The sequence below is a fragment of the Poromitra crassiceps genome (assembly GCF_964638095.1).
Source record: "Poromitra crassiceps genome assembly, chromosome: 1".
NCBI lineage: Eukaryota > Metazoa > Chordata > Actinopteri > Beryciformes > Melamphaidae > Poromitra > Poromitra crassiceps.
Window position 1 is genome coordinate 67,464,118 of NC_139623.1, and position 7,783 is coordinate 67,471,900.

Genomic DNA, 7,783 nt, shown 5'->3' on the forward strand with positions numbered 1-7,783 from the left:
GCCTGCAGAACAAACACTGCTCCAGACCCAGCAGGTGACACACACCCTGCAGAACAAACACTGCTCCAGACCCAGCAGGTGAGACACAGCCTCAGACACAGCCAAAAGGACCACCAGAACTCCTGTCTTCTTCCTTCATTTCACCCCTGTTCAATGCCCTTCCTCTGCTCTCTCTCCTGTGCTCTCCACTGCTCTCCCTCCTCTGCTCTCTCTTCTCTGCTCTCTCCTCTGGTCTCTGCTCTCTCTCTCCGGCTTTCTCTCTCATCTGCTCTCTCTCCTTGCTCTCTTTCCTCTACTGTCTCTCCTGTGCTCTCTCACCTCTGCTGCCGCTCCTCTGCTCTCTCTCTCTTCTGCTCTCTCCTCTGCTCGCTCTTTCTGTTGCCTCTCCTCTGCTCTGTCTCCTTTGCTGTCTTCTCTGCTCTCTCTCCTCTGCGCTCCCTGCTCTCCCCTCTGCTGCCTCTCCTCTGCTCTCTCTCCTCTGGTCTCTCTCCTCTGCTCTTTATAGGTCAGATCCCCCAGAATGCATTGCTGTGTGTGGCTCTAAACCAGCAGGAGGGCTGAAGCTGCTATTGGCCCAGCTGAGGAAGCTGCTGACACTGAGCTCTATCCACAGGAGCCGGGGGCGAGGCCTCCGCCTACCACTCTGACTGCCCCTGCCCCCTGACTGTCTCTTTCTCTGTGTGTGTCTCTCTCTCTATGTGTGCCTCTCTCTATGTGTGTCTCTCTCTCTCTGTGTCTCTCTCTATGTGTGTGTCTCTCTCTCTCTGTGTGTGCTGACCGGCCCGCGCCCTCTGACCGGTCCCGCCCCCTGTGACTATTCCCGCTCCCTCTGACTCGCCCCGCCCCCTCTGACCGGTCCCGCCCCCTGTGACTATTCCCGCTCCCTCTGACTCGCCCCGCCCCCTCTGACCGGCCCCGCCCCCTGTGACTATTCCCGCTCCCTCTGACTCGCCCCACCCCCAACACCTGGTCCTGCCCCCAACACCGGGATGAGGAGGAGAGACAGACCGGGTCACCTCTATCGCTTTCACAACACAGTTCACATGAAACCACACCCAATTCCATATGATGAAAGCCCGTCTGAAAGCCTCGGATTTCAAACTGGAAAAATGGTGACTTGTTTAACTTTCTCTCATATGACGAAAATGGTTCCACAAAATGTGTTTCTGAAAACATTTGAAATGAGAAATCAGTCATACAGTTGAGGAACCTGTCTTCATTTTAGTTTAAAAGCTTGTGTACGAGTTTCGGGAGTTTCCACATGCGGAGAGTCACGCTGTGTTTAATATACAATATTATAGGCTACCTCTTAGCCTATAATATAGCCACCTTAAGACAGGTGAAGGGCTGTCTGACAGTTAAGAAACTTTTTGTTAGGAAGAAACATGAAAAGATCAGAACTGTTTTTGAGAATAGCATTTTCCCTCTCTTTTTCTTCTTAAGAAAAATTACAAATGAGTTCTGTGAGTGTGCGTGCTGCCTCAGTGTGCTGCAGGAGACATGGAGCTATAGAGACACTGCATGAAATAGGCCACGCCCTTGACGGGGGAAAGTGCTCCATTCACTCCCATACACCAGCGTAATTTTCCTTCAATTAAACATAGCTAAAAGCTGTGGTGGGCTGCGCACCCAACAAATGTAAAAAAATCACCAATTAAAGTGTTTTTCTACTCCCGAGCAAAACAAGGAAGCCATTGAGAATTGGCGAGAAGAAAAATGTGGATCTAGCGGTCAGTGAAGTAAGTTGGAGTGTTCAACATCCGTATATATGATCTTTGTGTGCAACACGCGACCATGCACGCGACACAGGAGAACGGCAGGATTGTGGGGGAGTTTTTGTTTCCCACGGTTTTGGCCGTGGATTCTGAATGATGCTCCGCAGTGTCTCTATACTTCACATCACGGTGACCTCTGACCTCAGGCAGGTTTATGAGGATATAGGGCCCTATCTTGGTACAGGCAATATCCCCTATTTGCGCTTGCACACCTGTTTGCGCGTGCCTTAAAGTCGAACTGAACCCGTTTCGTCACGTGCATATGAGTCTGTTTCAGACTGAAAACATAGTTTGTCTAAGATGACAGGTTGAGAGGCGGGTCATAGTATCATGTCGATGATTTTATTTGACAATTCTGGGGACTGGATTGGGCTTTGGCCAATCCTGGCGTGTTCCGCCTCCAAATTGAGTGGGATTCAGCGTGTTGTGGCGCTCCCCTCGGGAAGAGCCTGGTGACGCGAGGTTATTGGCTGAGTGGAGCTCAGCAAGCCGCAGGCAGCCAGCTGCCTTCGTGTTGCCGAGCGGAGAGTGCAGCCCGTCGGCCTGGAATCTCCGAGGTGCGACCCCTGACAACCAAGCTCTCGGATGTGCGCGCCATTATCACTGCTGTAAATATGATATCCCTGGAATGCGCGTTTTAACGAGCCAGTTACATTTCTTTGCATTCTTAGAGATTATAGTTTTTGTTTTTTGTTCATGTTTCTAACAATTGGCCAAGTTAGTAGTTAGTTTATGGCCTAGTTCCTCATTGCGTGGCTCGCGAGACGCTGGCGGCTCTCGAAGCTTTAGTGAATTTAGACTTTAACTAGAGGGTAACAAGATCTGTAGTTATAGTATAACTACAGTGTGGTACCGCGTAGTTATACTATAACTACACTCCTTGTACCCCGTGGTTATACTATAACTACACTCCTTGTACCCCGTAGTTATACCATAACTACACTCATTGTACCCCGTAGTTATACTATAACTACACTCCTTGTACCCTGTAGTTATACTATAACTACACTCCTTGTACCCCGTAGTTATACTATAACTACACTCCTTGTACCCCGTAGTTATACTATAACTACACTCCTTGTACCCCGTATACTATAACTACACTCCTTGTACCCCGTAGTTATACTATAACTACACTCCTTGTACCCTGTAGTTATACTATAACTACACTCCTTGTACCCTGTAGTTATACTAGAACTACAGTGTGGTACCCCGTAGTTATACTATAACTACAGTGTGGTACCCCGTAGTTATACTATAAGTATAAGTTCAGATCTTGTTACCCTCTAGTTACAGTCTAAATTCACTCCTTGTACCCCGTAGTTATACTATAAGTACAGTGTGGTACCCCGTAGTTATACTATAAGTATAAGTACAGATCTTGTTCCCCTGTAGTTACAGTCTAAATTCACTCCTTGTACCCCGTAGTTACACTATAAGTACAGCGTGGTACCCCGTAATTAGCCTATAAGTACAGAATTGGTCCCCTGCTTTAGAATACAGCCTGCGACCCCGTAGTTACCCTGTAAGTACAGTGTGGTACCCCGTAATTAGCCTATAAGTACAGAATTGGTCCCCTGCTTTAGAATACAGCCCGCGACCCCATAGTTACCCTGTAAGTACAGTGTGGTACCCCCCGTAATTAGCCTATAAGTACAGAATTGGTCCCCTGCTTCAGAATACAGCCCGCAACCCCATAGGCGATTCTAGACCTTTCAAACAGGGGTAGCACAACCCCAAAGTCAAATGTTACTCCGATTGGGGGGATAAAGACATTTTGTAAATTTGAAAATAAAATGCATTAATCTGGGGCACTCTGAGAGCAAAATGAAGAGGCTAGTATATATAAAGAACTACACACATCACATTAATATCCTCTTCAGTATGCTGTGGCTTTACAATGATGAAAAAATAATTGTCTCCTTAGCCTATTCTATCTGCATATTAACGTGTTTCTCAACCACTGATACGGCCCAGAAGTCACATGTTCACGTGCCTTCTCGGGACCGAGGCATGGGTCCCTGACGTTGGGCTCGGACCTGGCGGGGGTGTGACAGACAGGCGCAGCCTGCGTGAAGTCACTCACCGGTCGTCCACCGCCGCTTCCCCCCTCTTCTTTGTCATCCGAACTGAGAACAATGTTGCTGCTGCCGCCGGCTGCTGCTGAGGTGATGCTGTTATTGTTGCAGTCATGTTTCTCTGTATCAGTCCTAGTTTTCTTAGAGAAAAGTTTGGTTGACCCTTTTAGCCATGTTAAATATCTTCTGTCTCGCCTGCCTGTCGGTATGTTTCCTTTGTTGACACGCTGTCGCTGACGTCTGACGCAAGCACGTAGTAGCACTAGTACCATGACCAGCGTGCATCACGTGAGCTGAGTTGAGAGGTCAAGTACAGATTTATTTTCTTCAGAAACACAATGAATCGAGAAATTGCATTGAATAATGTCGAATACAACGACATATAGATATCTACAACACATGATACATAATATATTCGATTAGATTTGGTTTAAATCGTTTATGTAAAAAAAAAAAAAAATCATCTGGCCACTAGGGGTTGCACGTGCAGCCAGTGCACCAACGTACAATCGCGCATGCGCAACCCCGTAGTTATACTATAAGTACAGATCTTGTTACCCTCTAGTTACAGTCTAAATTCACTCCTTGTACCCCGTAGTTATATAACTACACTCCTTGTACCCTGTAGTTATACTATAACTACAGATCTTGTTACCCTCTAGTTAAAGTTTAAATTCACTCTTTGTACCCCGTAGTTATACTATAACTACACTCCTTGTACCCCGTAGTTATACTATAACTACATGCTTATTTGCGGGCTGTATTCTAAAGCATTACCGATGGTTTTAACTGCTGATTGTATTTTTTGTAAACTGTTGTATGCTGCTGTCTGACCAGGTCGCACTTGGTGAATGAGACTTCGGTCTCAATGTGATTTTACCTGTTTAAATAAAGGCAAAAAACAAAAACAAATGCCTCCTTATGCTTGTTGTGTGTGACCAAATTGAAAAAGATTAAAACTTTCAAACTTAAAGGTCCCATATTGTGTGGATTTCTGCTGTTTTAAACATTTGTCAGGGGTCTTTAAAATAAGGTCATGCATTCTGTTTGGGATTTGGAGACATCTCGATTTTTTTCTTGTATTTACCCTCTGCAGCTCAGTATAGTCAGTTTTTTCTACAAAGACCTTGGTCTCATTGGCCGATGAGGCGCTCCGGTGAGGTGCCCCTCTGATTGGCCGCCTGATCTGTCACTCAAAGCAAACGCTGACTGAGCAGAGCAACTACTGTCTGTGCTTGCGTAACCTATGTGCGATTCGAAATCACGCGTCTGTGCCTGTAGCTTTAGCTAGCTGCACTGAGCTGAGTCACAAAAAAGTGTGAAAGTGAGACCGTTTGACAGATTCGGATTTAGAGGAAAAGGAACAGTTGAGCGGACCCCATTCGCATTGCGGGTTGTTGGCATAGTGAGCAGACCCTGTTTCGTTGCGGTAAGTGGAGTGTTTTTATCTAGCTTTGGCTTGTGTCGCTAACGTTAGCATAGCTAGTAAACTTGCAGATTTCCATGTCTGTCATGGCCATTATCCCTAGCGTTATATTATATTGTCACTATAGCCTATTTGGACCCCAGGAAGACTAGTTAGCTGTTGTCTAGGCGGCAGATAATGGGGATCCATTTTAATAAGCAATAAACGCCAGCTTGCCTGCTGTGTGGATGTAGCTACTACTCCACAGCAGACATAAGCATAACGTTCATTTACGTTCAAATGCATCAAATTGATGTGAAGATTCATCAAGGGATACAAATATTGACATGACACATGTAAACAATAATGCTTATTGTGTCCTATGCTATCTATTAATTTGGACATGACTGTTGTAACGCTAATTCATGCCAGTGTTATTCAGCAATAAAGCTAGCTCATGTTTTACAACTGAAAGTCAATAACTGCATGACGGAGGCTTGGTCATTCAACCCGTGTATAACTTCTTACTTCTTGAGTTGATACCTTTATAGTTTGTTGTATGTTACAATAGTCTGTACAGTAACGTTACTCACATCTACTCTAAATTGCCTGTGCAAAATAATAAATGTCATTGTACTGTTCTGAAGTTACCCGTTCTCATTCCTTTAGGTTGCCAGAAGAACCCTGATGAATCCTGAAGAAGCCAGATGATCCTGTTCAGGATAATCTTGGCGTGTATGTTCACTTCAGAATGCAATGAACAAAATCAGACTATGGACCCTTACAGCTTAGGTGTAGCTTAGCTTACAGTATAGCAGTTGTGTATTCTGTGCATGCATTGATTTGACAAATATGGCCAACATGGATACTGTACATGACAATAAATTTGAGCAAAGTAATTGTGTTGTACTTTATTACACATCCAAGTAGATAAACAGTAACACTGACTTCTTACAGAATCTAATTATTTTATTATAGAAAATACACACAAAATGCTTGTGCAGGACCATGCTATGCTGCAAAATCACAGGAATGTTCCACTGTAGCAGTAAAGTGGTGCTGTAGGCTATCAATCACATAAATTATACGAGACTAAGTATTACAAAAATATATGAAATATATTTGACAGTATGTGTACTCTATTCTCAAAGTCTACAGACAGATCTTTTGTCAGCTAGGTAGCTGGAGGATTTCTCGGTTGCCGGTGTGTGCTGGGGTGCTGAGCTGCGCTCTCCGACGCTGCTGATGCTTCAGGAGACATGACTGAATGGGGGGAAAATGGAAGAGTGTACATCATTATGTTGCAAATTAGCGATTTTCATGTACAGATTATTTTTATAACATAATTTCTATATTTATTGAATTGTCATATTTACAAAGTTTTGTGTGTACAATAAAAATGTGTTGGTAAACATACCGTACTGAAAGTCGGCTAAGCAGACGGCAGGATCCTGGATGGTCTCTTGGTAGGTGAAGTCAGACTGGTTGTAGCTTACTAGAGAGGCACAAAAGGGGAAAGTTGGCTCAATCCCTGCACTCTAAAACTACATTACCTGCTAACTACAGCCTCAATAATTAGTTACCATGTATTCTAAATGTATCCAACTGTCTCAAGGAAAAATAGGACATGATAACCTCCAGAGAAGTAGTATTCCTTGTAGTGTCATTCATGTTTATGGTTGCGACTACAACTGTTTACAAAACTAGCAGGCTTACCAGAGCTGCAAACACACAAGTGAAAAGCTATCAATGGCTGCATCTAATCAGCCAGTAACTACTGTAGGCTATCTTCCATTATGTTAGTGTTAGAAGTCAAATGTACTGATAATAGTCCCTGGTCACCAAAGTAATGTTACCCTTTTAGTTTTGTTACAGAGTTGCTGATCGGTTGTCATGTGTCCAGTCAGCCAGAGAAGCTGCTTGGGTAGCATGCTAACTAATGCCTAACGCTAGCATTAGCTCAATTAGCTTGTTGCAACTAGTCCCTAACATTACAGTACGTGTGTCCTAACGCCACCGGGACAAGGTGTTTGTTTTGGCTGGCTGAGGTTAGCCTATAAGGCACAGTTGTTGTGGCTAACAGCCTCCATTCACACTAGGCTATTCACATTAGGCTATCTCTTCCATGATGTTTTCAAACCCAGCTGGCTGTATATAACTGAACAACCACAAAGTGGTGACACTTAGGCTACTTACCCATGGGTTCAGTTCATTGTTTTCTGGACATGTTTCCATTCTACAGTAGCACAGACAGGCCTTCCATGCCGACCTCCATTGTACGCGAACACAACAGTTTCCTGCATGCAGCTGTCGGGGTCGGGGCTGTGAGGGGGCGGGCTCTGGGCGGCCCTGTGAATTTTTTTATTGGTTGGCGACATGTGACGTATGAAATCCTTGCAAATTCTGGAACTCTAATTCGCCTCTCCTGTGGCTCCATCTTGTGGCAGGGGAGGGAGAGGAATGACTGTAGGAAGTGATTTCATACTTTTACAGACTTGTACAGACACCCCCAAGTTTATACAAAC

General features: G+C 44.7%; 1 long non-coding RNA gene across 1 annotated transcript; it reads right to left on the reverse strand.

Moving 5' to 3' along the window:
• Positions 1–6,289: 6,289 nt before the first annotated feature.
• On the reverse strand, positions 6,290–7,566 carry LOC310781021. Its single transcript, XR_014552944.1, has 3 exons — positions 7,455–7,566; positions 6,676–6,753; positions 6,290–6,521 (listed from the first exon to the last, which is right to left on the reverse strand). It is a non-coding gene; the product is annotated as an uncharacterized lncRNA (long non-coding RNA).
• Positions 7,567–7,783: the final 217 nt, after the last annotated feature.